The sequence below is a fragment of the Schistocerca americana genome, chromosome 1, assembly GCF_021461395.2.
Source record: "Schistocerca americana isolate TAMUIC-IGC-003095 chromosome 1, iqSchAmer2.1, whole genome shotgun sequence".
Taxonomy (NCBI): Eukaryota; Metazoa; Arthropoda; class Insecta; order Orthoptera; family Acrididae; genus Schistocerca; species Schistocerca americana.
In genome coordinates this window covers 888400978-888426537 of record NC_060119.1, presented here as the reverse complement: position 1 = coordinate 888426537, position 25560 = coordinate 888400978, and positions in this window count along the sequence as shown.

The following is a 25560-nucleotide window of genomic DNA, read 5'->3' as shown; positions in this document are numbered from 1 at the left end:
ACAGCATGTTGTTATCAATGGAGAGACGTCTACAGACGTTAAAGTAACCTCTGGCGTGCCACAGGGGAGTGTTATGGGACCATTGCTTTTCACAATATATATATATAAATGACCTAGTAGATAGTGTCGGAAGTTCCATGCGGCTTTTCGCGGATGATGCTGTAGTATACAGAGAGGTTGCAGCATTAGAGGATTGTGGAGAGGTGCAGGAAGATCTGCGGCGGATAGGCACTTGGTGCAGGGAGTGGCAACTGTCCCTTAACATAGACAAATGTAATGTATTGCTAATACATAGAAAGAAGGATCCTTTATTGTATGATTATATGATAGCGGAACAAACACTGGTAGCAGTTACTTCTGTAAAATATCTGGGAGTATGCGTGCGGAACGATTTGAAGTGGAATGATCATATAAAATTAATTGTTGGTAAGGCGGGTACCAGGTTGAGATTCATTGGGAGAGTGCTTAGAAAATGTAGTCCATCAACAAAGGAGTGGCTTACAAAACACTCGTTCGACCTATACTTGAGTATTGCTCATCAGTGTGGGATCCGTACCAGATTGGCTTGACGGAGGAGATAGAGAAGATGCAGAGAAGAGCGGCGCGTTTCGTCACAGGGTTATTTGGTAACCGTGATAGCGTTACGGAGATGTTTAATAAACTCAAGTGGCAAACTCTGCAAGAGAGGCGCTCTGCATCGCGGTGTAGCTTGCTCGCCAGGTTTCGAGAGGGTGCGTTTCTGGATGAGGTATCGAATATATTGCTTCCCCCTACTTGTACCTCCCGAGGAGATCATGAATGTAAAATTAGAGAGATTAGAGCGCGCACGGAGGCTTTCCGGCAGTCGTTCTTCCCGCGAACCATACGCGAATGGAACAGGAAAGGGAGGTAACGACAGTGGCACGTAAAGTGCCCTCCGCCACACACCGTTGGGTAGCTTGCGGAGTATAAATGTAGATGTAGATGTAGACGCTTCGGCTATACGAACATGCTTCATGGACAGCCCCAAACTTCCATATATCCTAGTGTCTGCTTTCCGAAGTGCGCACACAATCACGTGATTTCCACACAGAGACAGACTTATTTAATTTTCTCGTCAGGTCGGCTAGGCTTTGGCTCGCAAAACATCAGAGCAGTGTCTGTATTTGTCAGGGTCTGTAAAGTTCGATGTAATGTTCCTTCAGACATGATACATGTGGTACGACAGCTTATGTGCCACAACTACGTAAAATATCTAGCGAAATGTCCATTAATACGGATGAGAACAATCATAACAACAGCAGGTGCCTTAATAGTTAGCACTATGACATCACATGTATGAACCTAATTCCTGGCTCCCATCACTACATGGTGATATGAGTCAAAGAATAGCTGAGGCACATTAATGCTTTCTCTGTTCACGCACAGTTCTTCAATTAGATGCCAGTAGCGACATTCAGCGTTCACTAAGGTGTACACTTGCAACTCCAAGCATAAGTAGAATGACGCGCATACCACTATAATACTACAAAATACCAGCAATCACACATCTACCATGTGATTATGAGAGTGAGAAGAGTTGAACTCGTCGCTTTGTGCTGTCGTGATCAACTGACCACTGTTTATTTCCACCAAAGCTACGTATTTCGTCACGCAGCATAGTCAAAAGCAAGTATTACAATCTGTCCACCTGCTTGTTAGAGACTAGATCAGAGAGGATACGAGGTACCACAAAATTATGCACACATTAAATATGTTTCAATTACAAAAAAACATAATTAAATAATATAAAAAGTTCCAGCCTATTAATTTTACGTCTAGTGCCAGTGTATAAACCTAGAGATGAAATATCAGAGCAATAACAGTAATGTCTTTAGGTATCAATGAATATGGAGTCTCTACGTTAAAGTAATATGAAGTAGATTGGTTTGTAAAAAAATAGGAGCATCATAACTCAAGACTTGACGTTTGAGGAAACCGTGATCGCATGTATTGTAATGAAGGAAGTCAGACACGGTCTCCGACACTTTTTGTTTTTATTCTGATTATCAGATTCAGCCTTTGTTATAGATAGTCTTCAAAACCATATCTAAATATTAACAATCACAATTTGTGAGGAATTGAGTTAATTCTGAATATTCAGTTGAAGCTGAGTCATCGATTCTGCTATTCGCAGAAATTATTTATGGATCTGCAGATGACCTGATGGAAGGTAATCTGAATAACCATAAAAGAGACCATTTCAGTGCCACCCCTCCTTGATTAAAATTAGGACATACACAGATTACAGAAGGGCGTATCCCAGGGAAATGCAGTGCACAGTAAACTGTACTAGATCACATCACTAGATCACTGATATTCATCACCTTTACAGAATTCTGGAGGTTATTTAATAGACGCGGCTTTATTATGCCACGATATTCATTGTAAGAGTGCAAATTCTCAAACATCGGTGAAAAATTACTCAAAATTTAATATACTATTGTTTCAGGCCTAACTAAAATGTTAAAATGTTACAGTACAGTGTATGTAGAAAATAAGACACAAACAGATATATGCCTCATCCGACTTGAAAAAAACGTACAAAAAAAGAGCAAAAGGATAACATTTGTGGAGAAGCAAGCGCTTTTGCTGGCTGGTGACAGTGTCAAGTGACCAGGAGAGAGGGACTCTTTCTCTCCAGCCCCACATTCAAACCGAGCGTGCCTCTGCGTGTACTTGCAGACAAAGATTGCAAACCTCTGTAGTAACAAGACTGAAGGTTATAATTCTGTAATTTATTCGTATGATAGCATAGAGTGGTGTGGATGTAAGAAGTACTAAGTATGAGGAAAATCTGATTGCTAGTTTTGACAAAAATGACTCTACAGGGTGTAAGAATCAAGTTTAAGTGCACGTGTACTATTGGAAGCTGTCGACGTTCTCCTGAACAACGTTACCTCTGTATTTGCGTTATTTGCAGACTGAAACTTTGAAACTTCCTGACAGATTAAAACTGTGTGCCGGACCGAGACTTGAACTCGGGAACTTTGCCTTTCGCGGGTAAGTGCTCTACCATCTGACCTACCCAAGCACTTCTCACGCCCCGTCCTCACAGCTTTACTTCCGCCAGTACCTAGTCTCTCAGCTTCCAAACTCTACAGAAGCTCTATTTGCAGGCTATTATTTAAAGGTATTACAAGGCATGTTCAAATGGTTCAAATGGATCTGAGCACTATGGGACTTAACATTTGAAGTCATCAGTCCCCTAGACTTAGAACTACTTAAACCTAACTAACCTAAGGACATCACACACAGCCATGCCCGAGGCAGGATTCGAACCTGCGACCATAGCAACAGCGCGGTTACCGACTGAAGCGCCTAGAACCACTCGGCCACAGCGACCGCCTACAAGGCACGTATTTTTAGATTTGGTAGTACCTCCACGTACATGTGCCAAGAGCATTCCATTAATCCTGATTTTCCCTTGGGCAACAGTCAGGTGTTAAAATGTGATGCTTGGGCGGAAAATGGTAAGTCTGTACTGAGGGGCATAGTCTGTTTAGTGATACAGTTGTGAACGGGCAAAAAACACTGTTTGACGCAAAGAAAAAACAATCAACATACTGATGTTTGCACATTTTAAAGTACTGTATATAAAAATATCTGCACATACACGTTACACCCTGTATTTTGTAATTTAATGCCCATCAGGTAAAAGAGAAAGAAAGCTGAAATTTCGACAACAAATGTATTTTGATGTAAAAATAGGATTTAGAGGTTTGGTAAAGATATTTTCAACACCTTGCCTAGATTTTATGGAAATCTGAATTTTGAACTAAAAGACAGAAAAACATGTTCAACTATCCTATAGTTGAATATAATCGAGAGTATAAATAAGTACAGCACTATATTCTATACAAGAAGTAACGATGATGTACAAAATTACATCATTTATTTATCGTATGGCGTACATCGCTATTCTTACGCAACTTATATGCAATTCAATTACAAGTTGACATCCAGCCATTGAATACAATAGATAGCGTTTTCGGTTGTAGCAGTCAGGTCGATGAAGGCTTCTTTGTACCTCGAATTGGGAATTCTTTCACTATGTGCTGGACGATTTGTTTTTCAGCACCGCATCGCAGGATTAGCCGAGCGGTCTGAGGAGCTGCAGTCATGGACTGTGCGGCTGGTCCCAGAGGAGGTTCGAGTCCTCCCTCGGGCATGGGTATGTGTGTTTGTCCTTAGGATAATTTAATTTAAGTAGTGTGTAAGATTAGGGACTGATTACCTTAGCAGTTAAGTCCCATAATATTTCACACACATTTAAACACTTTTTTTTTCAGCACTGCAGTCGCAATATGGAGTGGGTATCTTTCCCCATTTGCAGTAGGCGTCAGCACTTCTTCCATTTCCATTGTGTATGTGGTTTAAAGTTATTCACACTTTGCGTGACTGATTGAAGCCAGGCAGTTTCTCATTTATCATGAAGCTTTGGTATTTTGGTGGACAGCGTTCTCACCTGTGTTTTTTCAGAGACTGTGGAGGTTAAAGTTCGAATTAGTGATCTCTTTAGCACTGGGTAGTGGTGGTCTTCTCGATTTACGACTTATGCGCTCCAGGTCATCTGTAACATTACGTATGAGCAACTGAGGGTTTTTAATTACTTTGTTGTATTCTCTGAGAAAAGCATTTTCTCGCCGTATCTCTGGTGTTGGGTATGGCTCGGCTCTGGCAACCATACGGTAGGGGTAAGTTTTATTTTGCCGCAGATGATGCGCATTGTGTCGTTTAATACCAAGTCAATCCCGTTTATATTTGGACCAGGCGCGGCTCGTAATTTAAGGCTCTGAGGCGGAGCCGTCCCAAAATATATGTTAAAGTACATTTCGCAAGAACATATTACGTAGTTTAAATTATCAGGACGAATTTCGCATAATTCCCATTCCGATTAAAATAACAACGGTCAACGTTTTTGGAACTGTTTGTATCGATGGATGTTTTCCGAACGGTTAGTAGTGTTTAGGCTGCGCCTTGGAACGTCTGTAAGCTGCATGTAGTAGCTGTTTGGGGGCGTGGCTTCTGCATAGTACTGCTCTTTATGGGCGACCCGAAGGCTCAGAGCTTGCAGCCTAAGTGTGTCATACCAACCACCACACGTTTTTCACGTTCCACTATCTACGTAATAAAGGAATGTAGAGTGGCCGAAACTTCGCTATCCAATCTCTGTCTCTGCACATCTCTACTACGCTTCGATGCGTCATTAATCGACGTTTAGTATTATTGTTTTGATAATGTTTTACATAGTTGTTTTGTTTCTGCCATTGGCTATTTTATCCACATTTAGAGTAAGTTTGCAAATATCCCGCCAGAGTGCACTAGACTACAGTAACATAACAGTACTGCCATCTAGCGAGAGTTTTATAAGTGATTAGAGGACAAAGCGCGCGAAATTTGTCCCATTACTTTTCTTGCTTGCTGATGCTGACTGCTTTTTTTGATATCGTGTGATATTAGCAAGTTTCTTTTTCGGAGTATATTTTGCACGATTTTAGTGAGTTTTACTTGCACAAGACCTGTGACGTTACCAAAACATCACAGTATCGTCATGCGAACTCGTAAACTTCGAGCTTTGGAGGTAAACCACAATAAACACCTTAAGTTTAGAACTGAAAACACCTAAAATATTAAGCATTAAAGATCTCTCCGAAACGCGTCTTTTCAATAATTTACTGCAAAGTGTCAGAAAATGTAATGATGGCGTTTAAAAACACTAACCAAAGATTTTAACTCGAAGTTAGCTTCTAATGATATTTAATACCTGATTATAGAAGATACAGTGCGTAAAATTATGGGTAGAGAGTGATATGCCCATCCCCCTCCCTTTGAATTCTTAGCTGTTTACGTCAGACTAATCTGTAGCGTAACCCGAGGTCTATGTTGGCTCCGATCGATAAATACCGCAGCCTTCCCCAGTATAGAAACCACGAGCCGCGCCTGATTTGGACTATTAATCCATACTGGAGCACAGTATTCTCCAGTAGTATACATGCTCAATTGCTGATGTGAAGAGTGTGCTGGCTGTAGTGCCACACAGTTTATGGATGATGTTGTTTCTTGTCCTCGTTTTGCCTGCAGCCTTTTTCACATGCTCCTTGTAATAGATCGTCTTGTCCAGTGTAGCTCCCAGATATTTGGGGTAGTTGTTATGGTCAAGGCGTTTCCCTTCAAAGATAACACTGAGCTCTCTAGTTTATGAGTGGTTGCAGAGGCGGAAGCATGATACTTGGGTCTCGTTTGGGTTTGGCTGCAGTCTCCACTTGCGAACGTAGGCATTCAGTGACTTCAGACCGGAGCACAGAATGTCTTCAGTGGTCTCAAATGGTCTGTCCTGTGCAGCTAGGGCCCAGTCGTCCATGCAGCCAAACTTCCTAGATTGTGTGTTTGGAACGATGTCAGAAATGTAAAGATTGAAGACCAGTGGGGCAAGGACTGAGTCCTGTGGTAGCTCGTTGTTGAGTTCCTTGATAGTGCTCATTCTTTCTCCAGTAAACACATTAAAAACTCTCCCAGCAACCATGTTATCTTTCAGTCTGATAGTATTGCTGCATGGAATTATTTGAATTCGTTTTTACATCAACCCCTGTCTCCAGATAGTGTCATAGGCTGCGTTCAGATCTATGGATGCAGTTGATGTTTTTTTGTTTTTTCTCATAGCCTGTCTCTAAATGGGTTGGCAGGGAAAGCACTTGGACAGTGCAGCTTCTATTAGGTCGGAATCCTGCCCGTTCATCTTGGATTGATTCCAGTACTTTTGAGCTCAGTCTGTTTTATAGGACTCTCTTGAGCAGCTTAATACGACACCGAGAAATTCGACAAGTCTATAGCTCTTAGGCTGGTCCCTGGTCGCTTCGGCTTAAGCGGTGCGTTGATCTTTGAGTTCTCCACTTTCTGGGGTATGTTCCACAGTGAAGAGGGGATTCTGGGTGCATTCCATCTGGTCCAGGCGTCTTTCCTAGCTTGTCACCCTTCAGGGCGTCTTCTGTAGTAAGTTAGGAAGAATATTGATCCAAAGGTGTGCTGTTTCTCCTAAGGACACTGTTAAGGGCACTAAGTTCATAGCTTACAGTTTTTGTGTGGTTTTTGTCCCTTGAAGCTTTGGATGTAGCGTCTGTATGTGACCTGCAATCTTTGTTGCAGAAATATGTAGAGCTTGATGTATTTTATAAGCTCAACTTAGTTTTAAAAGGAAAGACCAGACTACTATATGTTTTGAAATAGGGCGACTCTGTGGTTTCGACCCATTTCTCTTGCTGAACATCATCTAGGCTGTGCAGCAAGTCATCTGTAGTCTCAGGTCCTCAAGAAACCTTAGATACTTCCTTTCAACGTTTTGTAGCAGCTTTGTACATTGTTGTGGTCTTCAGTCCTGAGACTGGTTTGATGCAGCTCTCCATGCTACACTATCCTGTGCAAGCTTCATCTCCCAGTACCTACTGCAACCTACATCCTTCTGAATCTGCTTGGTGTATTCATCTCTTCGTCTCCCTCTACGATTTTTACCCTCTACGCTGCCCTCCAATACTAAATTGGCAATCCCTCGATGCTTCAGATCATGTCCTGCCAACCGATCCCTTCTTCTAGTCAAGTTGTGCCACAAACTTCTCTTCTCCCCAATCCTATTCAACACCTCCTGATTAGTTATGTGATCTACCCATCTAATCTTCAGCATTCTTCTGTAGCATCACATTTCGAAAGCTTCTATTCTCTTCTTGTCTAAATTATTTATCGTCCATGTTTCACTTCCATACATGGCTTCACTGCATACAAATACTTTCAGAAATGACTTCCTGACATTTAAATCTATACTCGATGTTAACAAATTTCTCTTCTTCAGAAACGTTTTCCTTTCCATTGCCAGTCTACATTTTATATCCTCTCTACTTCGATCATCATCAGTTATTTTGCTCCCTAAATAGCAAAACTCCTTTGCTACTTTAAGTGTCTCATTTCCTAATCTAATTCCCTCAGCATCACCTGACTTAATTCGACTACATTCCATTATCCTCATTTTGCTTTTGTTGATGTTCATCTTATATCCTCCTTTCAAGACACTATCCATTCCGTTCAACTGCTCTTCCAAGTCCTTTGCTGTCTCTGACAGAATTACAATGTCATCGGCGAACCTCAAAGTTTTTATTTCTTCTCTCTGGATTTTAATACCTACTCCGAATTTTTCTTTTGTTTCCTTCACTGCTTGCTCAATATACAGATTGAATAACATCAGGGAGAGGCTACATCCCTGTCTCACTCCCTTCCCAACCACTGCTTCCCATTCATGTCCCTCGATTCTTATAACTGCCATCTGCTTTCTGTGCAAATTGTAAACAGCCTTTCGCTCCCTGTATTTTACCCCTGCCACCCTCAGAATTTGAAAGAGAGTATTCCAGTCTTCATTGTGAAAAGCTTTCTCCAAGTCTACAAATGCTAGAAACGTAGGTTTACCTTTCCTTAATCTAGCTTCTAAGATAAGTCGTAGGGTCAGTATTGCCTCACGTGTTCCAATATTTCTACGGAATCCAAACTGATCTTCCCCTAGGTCGGCTTCTTCTAGTTTTTCCATTCGTCTGTAAAGAATTCGCGTTAATATTTTGCAGCCGTGACTACTTAAACAGATAGTTCGGTAATTTTCACATCTGTCAACACCTGCTTTCTTTGGGATTGGAATTATTATATTCTTCTTGAAGTCTGAGGGTATTTCGCCTGTCTCATACATCTTGCTCACCAGATGGTAGAGTTTTGTCAGGACTGGCTCTCCCAAGGCCGTCAGTAGTTCTAATGGAATGTTGTCTACTCCCGGGGCCTTGTTTCGACTTACGTCTTTCAGTGTTCTGTCAAACTTTTCACGCAGTATCATATCTCCCGTTTCATCTTCATCTACGTCCTCTTCCCTTTCCATAATATTGTCCTCAAGTACATCGACCTCGTATAGACCCTCTATATACTCCTGCCACCTTTCTGCTTTCCCTTCTTTGCTTAGAACTGGGTTTCCATCTGAGCTCTTGATATTCGTGCAAGTGGTTCTCTTTTCTCTAAAGGTCTCTTTAATTTTCCTGTAGGCAGTATCTATCTTACCCCTAGTGAGATAAGCCTCTACATCCTTACATTTATCCTCTAGCCATCCCTGCTTAGCCATTTTGCACTTCCTGTCGATCTCATTCTTGAGACGTTTGTATTCCTTTTTGCCAGCTTCATTTACTGCATTTTTATATTTTCTCCTTTCATCAATTAAATTCAATATTTCTTCTGTTAGACAAGGATTTCTATTAGCCCTCGTCTTTTTACTTACTTGATCATCTGCTGCCTTCACTACTTCATTCCTCAAAGCTACCCATTCTTCTTCTACTGTATTTCTTTCCCCCATTCCTGCCATTTGTTCCCTTACGCTCTCCCTGAAACTCTGTACATCCTCTGGTTTTTCCAGGTCCCATCTCCTTAAATTCCCACCTTTTTGCAGTTTCTTCAGGTTCAATCTACAGTTCATAACCAACAGATTGTGGTCAGAGTCCAAATCTTCCCCAGGAAATGTCTTACAATTTAAAACCTGCTTCCTAAATCTCTGACTTACAATTATATAATCTATCTGAAATCTGTCAGTATCTCCAGGCATCTTCCATGTATACAACCTTCTTTTATGATTCTTGAACCAAGTGTTAGCTATGATAAAGTTGTGCTCTGTGCAAACTTCTACCAGGGGCGTCCTCTTTCATTCCTTAGCCCCAATGCATATTCACCTACTACGTTTCCTTCTCTCCCTTTTCCTACTACTGAATTCCAGTCACTCATGACTATTAAATTTTCGGCTCCCTTCACTATCTGAATAATTTCTTTTATTTCATCATACATTTCTTCAATTTCTTCGTCATCTGTAGAGCTAGTTGGCATATAAACTTGTACTACTGTAGTAGGCGTGGGCTTCGTGTCTATCTTGGCCACAATAATGCGTTCACTATGCTGTTGGTAGTAGCTTACCCGCATTCCTATTTTTTTATTAATTATTAAACCTACTCCTGCATTACCCCTATTTGACTTTGTATTTATAACCCTGCATTCGCCTGACCAAAAGTCTTGTTCCTCCTGCCACCGAACTTCACTAATTCCCACTATATCTAACTTTAACCTATCCATTTCCATTTTTAAATTTTCTTAACCTACCTGCCCGATTAAGGGATCTAACATTCCACGCTCCGATCCGTAGAACGCCAGTTTTCTTTCTCCTGATAACGTCCTCCTGAGTAGTCCCCGCCCAGAGATCCGAATGGGGGATTATTTTACCTCCGGAATATTTTACCCAAGAGGACGCTATCATCATTAATCATACAGTAAAGCTGCATGCCCTCGGGAAAAATAGCGGCTGTAGTTTCCCCTTGCTTTCAACCGTTCGCAGTACCAGCACAGCGAGGCTGTTTTGGTTAGTGTTACAAGACCAGATCCGTCAATCATCCAGACTATTGCCCCTGCAACTACTGAAAAGGTTGCTGCCCCTCTTCAGGAACCACGCGTTTGTCTGGCCTCTCAACAGATACCCCTCCGTTGTTGTTGCACCTACGGTACGGCTATCTGTATCGCTGAGGCACGCAAGCCTCCCCACCAACGGCAAGGTCCATGGTTCATGGACATATAGTTTGCGTAATCCCCTTGGGGCAGCGGCTTTTGCTGCACTTTTAATGGAACCTATGAATCTGTCATAGTTACTGATTGTTGGGTGGATCCATTTCAAGCGTTTATCCAGTTTCTCTGCGTAGATATTCTTTTATGAAATTTTACTTTGGCCATTGTCTGTTTGCTGTTAGTATCAGTTCCAACTTCGATCACGACTGGACCGTGTTGGCTGTGAGGAAAGTCTGTTAACACACGTCTTGTGGATCTTAGTGGTGTTTGTCTTTCGCCAGCCGTCAAAAAGCAAAGATCTCAATTGCATTCCTTTCGCCAAGGTGCCGACCTGAACGTTGATCGGTCCTTTGAGTCGAAAACTAAGAACAGATTGTACTGTCTGCCCAGTTAATAAGAGCGTCGCCATTCCCATCAGCTTTTCTGTATTTCTACAGGGGCTGGTGGCTATTAAAATCCCCCACATATAAGGCTGGGTGTGGTAGGTGGGGCAGTACATCTTGCGGCCAGGTAGTACTTGGTAGCTCGTACACATTACTCACTGACAGTTATCCTACCCGTCGCTGAGCACGGGAGGGCATCTCCAGTCACAGGTCGATCATGCGTGGCCAGCCATAGGCACAACGATACATTGCGCCATCTAGATTATAACCTGGGATCTTGCCTCTCCGTTTAAGTTGATCATCTTCAGCGTGAGTTTCCTGAACTAGGACCAGATCGATGTTGTCGTCACATAAAATCTTACTTAATACTTGGAATTTAGCTCCACTTATTCCTTCTAACTTGATGATAGGTCCCACGTCCTAGCCCATGGGCTCTGGGAAGAGTCTTTTCCATTGTCGTGGATGGTTATGTGACTCACATGAGTCATAGGCGATGTACATTTAGCCAGGAGCCCAACGATCACGATCTAGGATTGTTTGCCTGCCTAAAAGTTACTGTTCGTTAATACCACCCAGGGGACACGTGCAACTTAGCTATGCTATGGACACGAACAGTCGTTGTTGTTCCCCCCCCCCCCTCCCCTCCGCCCCTCCTCACCCCGGAAACTACAGTACATTTAATGGATTCTACGAAGGTAAAGCAATAACTGAAGAGACAGTTTACAGGGGGAGTCTACCCAAGGTTCCACTGAAACAATCGTAACAGTTAAAACTAATAAGACATCACTCTAAAATTAAAGTGAAACGTTCTTTAAGTATAGATTTATTTATTATTTTGAACTTTTCCTCATTACAGAAGTTTATCTCCAACAGAATAATTTACTCGGAAATTACAATACAAAGAAGAAACGTTCTTAAACTATATTTTCAAAATATTACTCCAGGTGTTTCGATCTTGTGTGTCCTCTTCCTCTGCGCCTATTTTCCTCATTGTGCGCTGTACATTTTCGATCAGGTTGTCATAGGTCGTTCTCTTCTTATCCCCTCCGGCTCCCACTTGTAATGGTACTTGAATTACGTAACCATTATGGTACCTCACCTGAACCTCTCGATACCAGTAATATTCTACTGTATTTCTGTTAACTACTTAACATATTTCTGAGACAACATTCAAATTTGATTTCATTTTTGATACATCGATATGTTTATATTGCAGTGATATTATTCTTATGTGTATTCTTTCTTTTGTCACTATAATCTTTGACGTACTTGTAACTCTGATTTTTGGGCGCGTAAGCGATAGTTAGTTAGTTGTTAACTTGTTAGAGAGTCGGACGTTGAGAAAGTCAAGTGTTGGACGTCATGTTGGAAAGATGCATAACGTAGTCTTCTTATAAAATGTGAACTTTAACAGTGACTGTGAGGAAGATGTTTTCAAGTATGTTTTGTATTGTGAAGTGATGTTTTGTGTTTATGTGAAATTGGAATTAAAAGGAAGTGTAACTTAAAATCGGAGTGCTGATTTTTTTCTTTTTTTTTTACATCACCATTGTGCTAACTTTGAAAGGTTTAATCTTGAAGAATGTTTTGTGAAGCGCATCTACAAAACTTTTGAATATAGCAGAATAAAACCTAGGCCTCTTTGCATCCGAGCTTGGAATCATAACCACGTAGATTTTTAACGATTGAGCCATGATTTTACGACGAGACCAGCGTGGGAAACACAAAAAGATGAGTGCCTAGTTTTCTGATTATTGCATGAAATGACTTTCTTAACTGTGCTCTAATGACACCTGCCACATGATATGACCGTTGTTGCCCGAAAATGCAGCATTTAGCAGCGTGAGCAACACCACAATCGTTATTAAAAGGTTACCTTTGTTGTGGTAGGGTTGTTAGACACTCCAGTAACAATTTTGGTATTCTGGTTTTCTCCATTGACCGTACATGCCTCTCCTTATTATTTCGGTGTTCCTTATCTTTTCTTTCCTGGAGATTTTTGCCAATTTCTCCAGAGGTCCATTTCTAGAGCTTGTAATTTTTTATGTGCTTTATGTTAATTGTCCAGGTCTCCGTTCAATACAGAACCACACACTCTAATATGGATTTGTTTATTAATTTTTTAGTTCTGCTCGTTATATTCCTGCTCCATAAGACTGAGTTAAGCATCCCAATGACCTTCCGTCCACTACTAATTCTTTTATTGATTTCTGACTGATTTTCCCTCGATTTCTAAAATGGACCCCAAATAACAGAAAGTGTTTATCTTTTTGATTTCCCTTTCGTTCAGTGTATAGCTCATCTGAATCAGTAGTCAAGTATTCTGTTTTTGGTAATTAATCTTCAAACCCCAAGTTTTGTATGCAACTGCTAGTTGATTGCACATATAGTTAGCATCCTCTCCATCTTGTGCTACGACTACTTGATCATCAGCAAGCAATAAATGATGTTGGTAAACTCCATCTCTTACTTCTAATCCCATACTACTACAATTACGAGACCATGTTCTAAGGCTAATATCTATATAGGTTTTAAATAATGATTGTGACATAGGACAGCCCTGTAAAAGGCCTTTGCTTGTTCTAAATTTCTGTGAAAGTTTATTATCAACTTTCACTTGGCAGATGTTATCTTTATACATCTGTTGTATTATTTTAATCAAGGAAAGGTTTATGTCTGCCATATGTAGTGCTCTCCAAAGTAATTTTCTTGGAACAGTATCATACGCTTTTTCTAGATCTATGAAAATTAATCCTATATTTTTTTTAATTTTCCCTATGTTTCTCCAAAATCTGTCGTAATGTGAAAATATGGTCTACACATGATCTCCCAGCCGTGAATCCACATTGTTCTTCTTGGACTCAAAAATTTTTTTCCCGTTTCTTTTTAATTACCATCTCAAAAATTCTCATTAATGTGTTTGTAACACAAATTCCTCGATAGTTTGAACAAATTTTGCGATCCTTTCTTAAATATTGTATTAATATAACCTAGCTTCATCTCGCTGGGTTTTGAAGAGCTGTGTTATCAGTTTCACAATTTTGTCACCGCCATATTTCATACACTCCAGATTGATATTGCCTGGTCCTGGCGATTTACCATTCTTCCCTGTTCTCAAAGCCTGAAGTACTTCACTTTCTAAAATCTGGATCTCATCATCTTCATGTCCTTTTTCTTCCACTGTTCCTTCTTCTAGATATTCTTCTCTGTCCTCATTTAATGATTTTTTGAAATACTCTTCCCATTCCTTTTGTGTTATCAGTTGGAGAGTGGTTTTGCTTTTTGTATCCTGTAGAAGCCCTTTTAATACTGACCATGCTTCTTTTGCTCTCCCAAATCCTAATTTGCTATTCACCTTGGCACCTGTATATAGTATAGAATATAGTATAGATTTACGATATAAAAAACAACAGAGGTGACACGATCTCAATTGGAGATGTCAATTATTCAGTATAGAGAGAGAGAGAGCTGGATCTTAAGTAGCGACCGTTCCATTTTGCAGTCCACTCCGGCCGGAACCGAGGCTATATAAGCTACATCAGACCTGCCTCTTGGTTTATTTGCTCAAAGTCTTCCGCCAACGGTGTTCGTCGCAATCAGGCATGTCAGTGCCGAGCTCCACCATGAAGTATGTTGAGATATTGTCTGCAACGGGCAATGCGAGCCGTCGGATAGCTACGTACCTTACAGTGACATCGAGATATTTAAGATCTTGGAATACGAGGAATGTTACGTGTGAAATTTTACTAGAATGGTAATAACTGAAATGCCTCCTCCTTTTTGGTCTAACGTGGTTTGTGTGCTGTCCGTCGTATTGTAAATCTTCAGTCTAAATGGAATATTAAAAATTTACTTTAGCGGGAAACAAACAATAGTTTGAAGTATTAGAACAATTAATTTGAGAACAGCAGTTAGCATTAAATGAAATTTTGAGGAGGTTTATACTGTGACATTTTCCAAGTGCTGATTAAAACAGTAACAATTGATGCAATTTGTAAAAGATTTTGTGACTGTGAGACATTACATTTGTGAATATATTTTATTATTGAAGACAGTGAAGCTTGAATTTTTCGCCATTATTTCCTTAATCGTATTCAGTGTAGAGAGTATTACTATGTTTCAGTCTAGGCTGTTGAAATGTGTACAAGTGGAATATACGTTGCGAGTATCACGTTTCTGGCTATTTTCTGGATACTCACCAAAGTAATTTACAAGTCCTTGTGGCAAAGGAAAAGCGACATGACAAACCCGCCGCTCCACACATGTTGCTACACAGGGAAAGTTTTGTTTATGCATTAATTTAGTCCTTAAGGTGATTTGTAATACATGCTCTATGTAAGGGACCCAAAGATTTTTGCATGATATAACCAAAGTATTCTGGAAAGTTGGTACAATATTCCAGTAGTAACATCGAAGTCTTGATTGGAGGATGACATAATTTAGTCACATAATTTCACAACTATTGTAGAATCATACTACATTCATGGTGTTGTCGTCTTCATTCTAAAGATTGCCATGATGCAGCTCGCCATGCTAGTCTCTTGTTCATGTCTCCCAACCTCTTCATACATATCGTAGTCTACATCTATTTGATCTACCCAATGTACGTACCCTTCACCTTATGTGGTGTCGTCCGAAGAATGAGGTCCCGTGTCAAAGTTGGTACCTCACGACTGAACAAGTAAGGACATTCGCTGCCAGAAATAGCAACGAATGAGGCACGCTATCAAGAAGTTGCCAGCGCAGCGCCGCTCTGCCTCATACTGCAATCGTCTCTTACAACGACAGCATCGCCTTAGTTATATCCAGCAGCACAAGATGTATTAGAAGGTATAACTGTATCGTACTTTGTAAGAAAATGTATATTTCGATATGACTGTCACTGTGTAATGTACCAAGGAATACGTTGCAGTTTTTAGCGACAGTAACATTCCTGTGGATGTATATTGTTTCCAGACCAGCATATCAGATTGTCCAAGGATTAATAAAATGGTCTAACATTCTGCGTGAGTTGTAGTATCTGATCGACCTCTTCCAGAAGTAAATTAGGCTTACTAGAACATATTACAGTGCCGACGCGAATGTCTCAAGTATACTTTCGTCCGCCAATATAATGCCGACAGGGATGGTTGCTGGCGTGGTTCGCCCTGGTCTGCCGTGTGGTTATGTTTAGTCTTCCGAGAAATGTCGCCCAACGAAGTTGTTCAGTTTCAGGCACAGCAGAGCGAAGGACTACTGCTCAGTGTAGAACAGATGTCAGCCTTTTTGTAGCAACAAGCAGCTCCACAACCGGTTGCTGCTACCAAGCGTCCTCAGGTCAACACCAAAGAAGAGGACTCGTCCGAATACTGCACACAACTGAAAGCACATTTCACAGCATATTGCATTACAGGTGTGGCGCGCATTGCTATATTTTTATAGATGGTCGGCGCCGATGTGTACAGACAGTGTGTTAAACTGTGCCCCGACTCTTGTTGGAAAGATATCACTTATTCACTTATGAGCAACTCGTTCACAAACTCAACGAACATTATGAATTACAGATTCATGTCGCTGCTGCAAGATTTGAGTTTTTTCGTCTAAAGAAGCATCCTGAACAGTCATTAACAATGGATTGCTAAACTTAAAGGGCTGACAAAATATTTTAGATATCTTTGTTCTCATGGAATCAGTTATAATGATGTTACGTTACATGATATAACAACGCAAAGTGCGTCAGATGCACGCATTCACGCCGCGATCCGGATATGAAAACAGTCAATTGTAGAGTCTCAGAGTATTGTTGACACATTTAAAGTTGATGATGAGGCTCCGTATTCGCCAATGCTAACGTAAATAGTAACAGAGCTCAGATTCACAATAAACGCAAAACTTTTCGGTTTACAATTTTCAGGGTACAACAGAATAAGGTGAGGATACTTTTAAAACGAGGAAAGCTTGTCCATGTCGTGGTGCACAGTGTTTCAAGTGTAGTCAACGTGGTAATTAATATCCAGGCAGTTTGTTTACATGGGAGCCAAGCCAGACGAGGATCTAGCGTTTGGCTACAACGTGGCTATCAGGTAGTGAATGTCACGTCGGCACAAACATTACAACCGACACCAACGAAGAATCGCTTTGCTGCGATGTAGTCCACAGACAGAAGCACAAACATTTTGTCCAATAAAGAAAATCAAGAGACAATTAAAATGCAGTTAGACACAGGTGCATGTGTTTCCCTTATCGGTAAAGACATCTGTGAAATTATCGGTAATGCACAGCGGCGAAAGCCTGCTCCTACTTCGTCTACATATAACGGACACGAAATACCAGTTCTTGGCGTGTGTGGTTTTGCAGAGACTTTTCGGGACGTTATAAAGAGTTCCATTTCATATTCTATGGGCTATAAATACTGCAGATACTTTTGGTTTAGATTTGTTTGAGTTTTTCAACCACAGCATACAGGACAATGTGTCACAAATCAGTGTTTCAGCCCCTCGTACCGAGGAAGGGCAAAAGATTTTGAAGCTCAAATTACTGTTAAATAACCGTAACCACAGTTTCGTTTTTCTCAGCCTGTTCCGCATGCAATACGTGAACTGGTTTCTCTGGAACTGCAAACAATGGACACACAATAGTATGATGCAACACGTTTCTCAAAGTCAGTGAGCATTCCCCTTGGTCACTCTCAAAAACCCAATTGTGGCGCACTTTATTACACTGCTAGCTTACCTGATAGTCGTATGTGGCTGACTCTACAAAGGGTCATGAATTGAAGATATACCTATAGATCGAGCAGGTGAACGAAATCAGTGGGAGAGGACAGCTCCAACCCAATAAGAAGATGCATCCACGGCTAAGACAATAGATCTAGCTTATTTCAAAGCCACAATGAGCTCCCAAACTTGTACGCATTCGTTTCTATCTCAAGATTGGAGCAACGGATGGATTAGGGCAGAGCAGAGCTCTTCGAAGATCGATTTACATGAGTCATGCAATTATCGCTGGACGAGAAGTCCAGGAAATATTTGGTGATCAACTTTCAACATGGTTCATTCCAGTTTCTATGACTGCCGTTTGGAAGTGTTTCAGGTCCTGCTATTTTTCAATGGTTTCTGGAACAACTAACGTCCAAATTCGCTTCTGTATCGACTATATACAGTCGTAGGTCATGTCAAAGGCCTGCTCAACGATTGACAAACTTTTAATGTTTGTTTAAAGTTCATGCTGCAGCTAGTTTAAAGAGTAGCAAGAAAAACTTGAAATTTAGAATACTTCATAAATGCATAGAGTATTTGTTCTGGTTACTCGTAATTGTCTCTAATTAAAGATCTGCTGGTGCGCATAACATCAAAGAGCTACAGATCGTTATCGACAAGCTCACATATTACATTAAGTTTATTGCAAACGCTGCACATATTGCTGCTCTGCCGAACCAGTTTGTGTGGTCCCAAGGATGTCAAAATGTATTTCAGCATTAAAGGATGCACTACTAAGTCCTCGTTATCCATTTAGTTTTGATCCTGCTAGATCTACTGTCTCAGCCGTGGATGCATCTTCTTATTGGGTTGGAGCTGTCCTCTCCCACTGATTTCGTTCACCTGCTCGATCTATAGGTATATCATCAATTCATGGCCCTTTGTAGAGTCAGCCACATACGACTATCAGGCAAGCTAGCAGTGTAATACAGTGCGCCGCAATTGGGAATACTTCTAGGGGATTCCTAGCTCCAGCACTTACTTTTCAACCAAGGAAAATCTGCCAAAAACCTTGGTCACAACTCAAGAACGGCAACTACGAGGGTGCGGTGAGAAGCAATGCACCCAATTTCTTATGAGAAAACTCTTAAAGTTTTTAAATAAGCAAACTGTATTAATATTCTACATCCTTATGCTTTATGTCGACATGTTAATTTCTCAACATTGTCGCTCGAGTGACGAACATATTTCTTCCAACTAAGGATCAGTTTGTTGGTATTGTCACCGTACAATGTTTCAATTTCTTGATGCACACGTATCTCTACTTTCACCCCTTCAACAATACCAAAGCAAAGTCCTCAAAAGTTTTCTCTAACTTTTGAAATCAGATGAAAATTGGACGGGGCCAAGACGGGGCTTGGAGGGTGATCGATGACACCGAGCCCAAGGTATCGGATTTTTTGAAGATTTTGCAGCCCCCGTCTTCGAATTCACGTTTTCAGTTTCCCGATGGTTTCTCACGCACTGACATAGTTACACTGCACACAGCCACATTAAGTGCTACAATTCGGAGACTTCTAGCGGCAGAGGGTTGCAACATGCGTCGTCGAAGTGACTAAGTCGACCGATTACTTTGCATGACGTGAAACACTTCAACAAAAATAGAAAACTGAATAAAAGCATTCGGAAACATTACTTTTCAGCACACCCCCGTAAATTTTACTTGGCGCTTGGACAATATTTCATAGGCAAAAAATTATTGAAGCATAGTCTGTGTGTAACTACATTTTCTTCCTTTCCAGCACAGGTCACCTTACGGTGTGTGGCGGAGGGTACCTCTGGTCTCACTAACAATTCCCGCTTCCCTTTTCGGGTTACGAATGTTGTGCCAGGAGAATAGCAGTTGGTAAACCTCCGATTGGGCTCTGATTTCTCGGATTTTGTCGTCGTTCTTATTTAGTGAAGCGTTCCTGGGAGCAAGTAATACTTTTCTTGAATTCTTCGAACGCAGGCTCTCAGAATTTCAGCAGTAACGTCTATCTGGCAGCTTCTGTCACTGGATTTTCTTGAGCACTTCCACAACGCTCAAGCCCTTACTAAACGATTCCTTGACGAAACGTGTCACTCTTCATTGGATTCTCGCTACCTCGTCCTTTAATCCTACCTTGTAATTGTTCCATACTAATGAGCAGTCCGCAAGAACCGGTGTCAAATTGTTCAGTTAATCACTTCTTTCGTGGATAAATTACGTATCAATATTCTTCCAAATTATTTCGGCATGACATAGGCTTTTCCTACAATTATTCTTATAATCACTGCACTTTAGGTTGACCCGGCAACTTATTACTAGTTATTTTGTGGTTGTCCCGCGCGACTGCTACGGTCGCAGGTTCGAATCCTCCCTCGGGCATGGATGTGTGTGATGTACTTAGGTTAGTTAGGTTTAAGTAGTTCTAAGTTCTAGGGGACTGATGACCACAGATGTTAAGTCCCGTAGTGCTCAGAGCCATTTGAACCATTTTTTCTGTGGTTGTCGCTGTTTTCAGTGATATTTCATTAATAGTGCAAATCAACACTAATGGATCCATTTGCCTTTTCTTTGCACGAAATATATTACATTAATTTGCATTTATTGTCAACTGCCAGTCCCTGCACCAACCATCGAAAATCCGTGGGTGCTCCTGCATTTCACTACAGCCTCCTGGCGTTCCAGCCTTTCTATAGAAAACAACATCGTCTGGAAAAAGCATCATGGAGCAAACACGTCATCCACTGTCGTTTATGTACGGGTGTAACGGGTATACGTGCATATGTTTTTATATGAGATAAATTAATAATGTTTAGAAAAAACAGAACATCTTGAACGACTAGAGATAAGATGTTCATATTCGCAGGACATGTACATTGGTATATTCTGCAGAAGTGATTAGTATTTGAACCACGTCAGCCGGCGGTTTCAAAGTCAACATCGATGTCACGGTGCAAAACCACCTACCGGTAAAATGCGGCTGCCGCTATCGTTGTTACTATAACCCGAAGGTAATGGTTCAAATGGCTCTGAGCAATATGGGACCTAACATCTGAGGTCATCAGCCCCTAGAACGCAGAACTGCTTAAACCTAACTACCCTAAGGACATCACACACATCCATGCCCGAGGCAGGATTCGAACATGCGACCGTAGCGGTCGTTCGCTTCCAGACTGAAGCGCTTAGAACCGCTCGGCCACACGGCCAGCCAGAAGGTAATGGATCACTGTGACTTGAGCAGACGTGCAGGATACCTCGCAGTCGTATCCGCGAACCGTACCGTCAAATCAGTCAGTTTGAAAGAGGGCGCGTAATTGGCATGGGAGAATGTGATGCACCCATCCAGGAAATTCGTGTGGAACGAGTTGTTTCGGCCGGACAACTAATATATGTGAAATGGTTCAAGGAAGTCCGTAGAACACGGTGAGATGGCTCAGGTCCCACCACACAGACAACCCCCTGAGAGGATCGACACCTCATCCGAATGGCACTGCAGGACAGACCTGCGTTCTCTTCGGCTGTGTCTCAGTCGAACAGTGTAGCACATGGTACAGTATCAAGGGTCTGTCGCCGTTTATTACGGCATGGGATACGTACGCGTCGTCCAATTCTCCGCCTATCTTTGGCGAATGTGCAGAAACTTGCTTGTCGGCTACAGTGTATGGAACGACGTCAGTGGGGCAGGAATGGTATCTGACGGATTTTTTGGATGAATCTAGGTTCTGTTTGTTTGAAAATGATGGCCGCAATTTGGTTCACCACACACAGGAGAGCGGCATCACAGAGTCTGCATTCGCACAAGACGTATGTAGCGTCACCTCATGGTCTTAAGGCGTGGGGTGCTTTTGGGAACAAACACAAATCACAGTTGGTACGTGTCTAGGGCACTGTACCCGGTGTGACCTACGTGAATACCACCCACAGTCGTACCCTCTCTGTACAACACACTGGACGCCACTTTTCAGCAAGACAATGCACGACCACATGTTGCTGCACAAACACGTGCCTTCGTGGTGCCATAGGGTGTCAGTCATTTGGGCTCGACCCTCAGATCACCAGACATAGCCAGTTGAAAATGTGTGGGATTTGGCGAAACGACAGGTACAGATCTGTGACCCAATGCCAACGACCACAGATGAACTTTGGAACCAGGTGAATGCAGCATGGATGGTTGTACCACAGGGCTTATAAGTCCGGAACCAGGTGAATGCAGCATGGATGGTTGTACCACAGGGCTTATAAGTACGGAACCGCGCGACTGCTACGGTCGCAGGTTCGAATCCTGTCTCGAGCATGGATGTGTGTGGTGTCATTAGGTTTTTTTTTTCTTGGTCATCAGTCTACTGACTGGTTTGATGCGGCCCGCCACGAATTCCTATCCTGTGCTAACCTCTTCATCTCAGAATAGCACTTGCAACCTACGTCCTCAATTATTTGCTTGACGTATTCCAATCTCTGTCTTCCTCTACAGTTTTTGCCCTCTGCAGCTCCCTCTAGTACCATGGAAGTCATTCCCTCATGTCTTAGCAGATGTCCTATCATCCTGTCCCTTCTCCTTATCAGTGTTTTCCACATATTCCTTTCCTCTCCGATTCTGCGTAGAACCTCCTCATTCCTTACCTTATCAGTCCACCTAATTTTCAACATTCGTCTATAGCACCACATCTCAAATGCTTCGATTCTCTTCTGTTCCGGTTTTCCCACAGTCCATGTTTCACTACCATACAATGATGTACTCCAGACGTACACCCTCAGAAATTTCTTCCTCAAATTAAGGCCGGTATTTGATATTAGTAGACTTCTCTTGACCAGAAATGCCTTTTTTGCCATAAGGAGTCTGCTTTTGATGTCCTCCTTGCTCCGTCCGTCATTGGTTATTTTACTGCCTAGGTAGCAGAATTCCTTAACTTCATTGACTTCGTGACCATCAATCCTGATGTTAAGTTTCTCGCTGTTCTCATTTTTACTACTTCTCATTACCTTCGTCTTTCTCCTATTTACTCTCAAACCATACTGTGTACTCATTAGACTGTTCATTCCGTTCAGCAGATCATTTAATTCTTCTTCACTTTCACTCAGGATTGCAATGTCATCGGCGAATCGTATCATTGATATCCTTTCACCTTGCATTTTAATTCCACTCCTGACCCTTTCTTTTATTTCCATCATTGCTTCTTCGATGTACAGATTGAAGAGTATGGGCGAAAGGCTACAGCCTTGACTTACACCCTTCTTAATACGAGCACTTCGTTCTTGATCGTCCACTCTTATTATTCCCTCTTGTTTGTTGTACATATTGTATATGACCCGTCTCTCCCTATAGCTTACCCCTACTTTTTTCAGAATCTCGAACAGCTTGCACCATTTTATATTGTCGAACGCTTTTTCCAGGTCGACAAATCCTATGAAAGTCTCTTGATTTTTCTTTAGCCTTGCTTCCATTATTAGCCGTAACGTCAGAATTGCCTCTCTCGTCCCTTTACTTTTCCTAAAGCCAAACTGATCGTCACCTAGCGCATTCCTCAATTTTCTTTTCCCCTCTTCTGTATATTATTCTTGTAAGCAGCTTCTACGCATGAGCTGTTAAGCTGATTGTGCGATAATTCTCGCACTTGTCAGCTCTTGCCGTCTTCGGAATTGTGTGGATGATGCTTCTCCGAAAGTCAGATGGTATATCGCCAGGCTCATATATTCTACATACCAACGTGAATAGTCGTTTTGTTGCCACTTGCCCCAATGATTTTAGAAATTCTGGTGGAATGTTATCCATCGCTTCTGCCTTATTTGACCGTAAGTCCTCCAAAGCTCTTTTAAATTCCGATTCTAATACTGGATCCCCTATCTCTTCTAAATCGACTCCTGCTTCTTCTTCTATCACATCAGACAAATCTTCACCCTCATAGAGGCTTTCAATGTATTCTTTCCACCTTTCTGCTCTCTCCTCTGCATTTAACAGTGGAATTCCCGTTGTACTCTTAATGTTACCACCGTTGCTTTTAATGTCACCAAAGGTTGTTTTGACTTTCCTGTATGCTGAGTCTGTCCTTCAGACAATCATATCTTTTTCGATGTCTTCACATATTTCCTGCAGCCATTTCGTCTTAGCTTCCCTGCACTTCCTATTTATTTCATCCCTCAGCGACTTGTATTTCTGTATTCCTGATTTTCCTCCTTTCATCAATCAACTGAAGTATTTCTTCTGTTACCCATGGTTTCTTCGTAGCTACCTTCTTTGTACCTATGTTTTCCTTCCCAACTTCTGTGATGGCCCTTTTTAGAGATGTCCATTCCTCTTCAAATGTACTGCCTACTGCGCTATTCCTTATTGCTGTATCTATAGCGTTAGAGAACGTCAAACGTACCTCGTCATTCCTTAGTACTTCCGCATCCCACTTCTTTGCGTATTGATTCTTCCTGACTAATGTCTTGAACTTCAACCTACTCTTCAACACTACTATATTGTGATCTGAGTCTATATCTGCTCCTGGGTACGCCTTACAATCCAGTATCTGATTTCGGAATCTCTGTCTGACCATGATGTAATCTAATTGAAATCTTCCCGTATCTCACGGCCTTTTCCAAGTATACCTCCTCCTCTTGTGATTCTTGAACAGGGTATTCGCTATTACTAGCTGAAACTTGTTACAGAACTCAATTAGTCTTTCTCCTCTTTCATTCCTTGTCCCAAGCCCATATTCTCCTGTAACCTTTTCTTCTACTCCTTCCCCTACAACTGCATTCCAGTCGTCCATGACTATTAGATTTTCGTCCCCCTTTACATACTGCATTACCCTTTCAATATCCTCATACACTTTCTCTGTCTGTTCATCTTCAGCTTGCGACGTCGGCATGTATACCTGAACTATCGTTGTCGGTGTTGGTCTGCTGTCGATTCTGATTAGAACAACCCGGTCATTGAACTGTTCACAGTAACACACCCTCTGCCCTACCTTCCTATTCATAACGAATCCTACACCTATTATACCATTTTCTGCTGCTGTTGATATTACCCGATACTCATCTGACCAGAAATCCTTGTCTTCCTTCCACTTCACTTCACTGACCCATACTATATCTAGATTGAGCCTTTGCATTTCCCTTTTCAGATTTTGTAGTTTCCCTACCACGTTCAAGCTACTGACATTCCACGCCCCGACTCGTAGAACGTTATCCTTTCGTAGATTATTAAATCTTTTTCTCATGGTAACCTCCACCTTGGCAGTCCCCTCCCGGAGATCCGAATGGGGGACTATTCCGGAATCTTTTGCCAATGGAGAGATCATCATGACACTTCTTCAATTACAGGCCACATGTCCTGTGGATACACGTTACGTGTCTTTAATGCAGTGGTTTCCATTGCCTTCTGCATCCTCATGTCCTTGATCATTGCTGATTCTTCCGCCTTTAGGGGCAATGTCCCACCCCTAGGACAAGAGAGTGCCCTGAACCTCTATCCGCTCCTCCGCCCTCTTTGACAAGGCCGTTGGCAGAATGAGGCTGACTTCTTATGCCGGAAGTCTTCGGCCGCCAATGCTGATTATTTATCAAAATTCAGGCAGTGGCGGGGATCGAACCCGGGCCGAAGACGATTTGATTATAAATCAAAGACGTTACCCCTAGACCACGAGTTCTTAGGCTAGTTAGGTTTAAGTAGTTCTAAGTTCTAGGGGACTGATCACCTCAGATGTTAGGTCCCACAGTGCTCAGAGCCACTTGAACCATTATGGGTTATACGCATCGATGCCATCAGGCATGGAACAAGTTATCAGAGTCCATGGCGGAGCGTGGCCTACTAGGCAACAGGACTCATGTTGAACCAAGATGAGTGAAGTGCTAA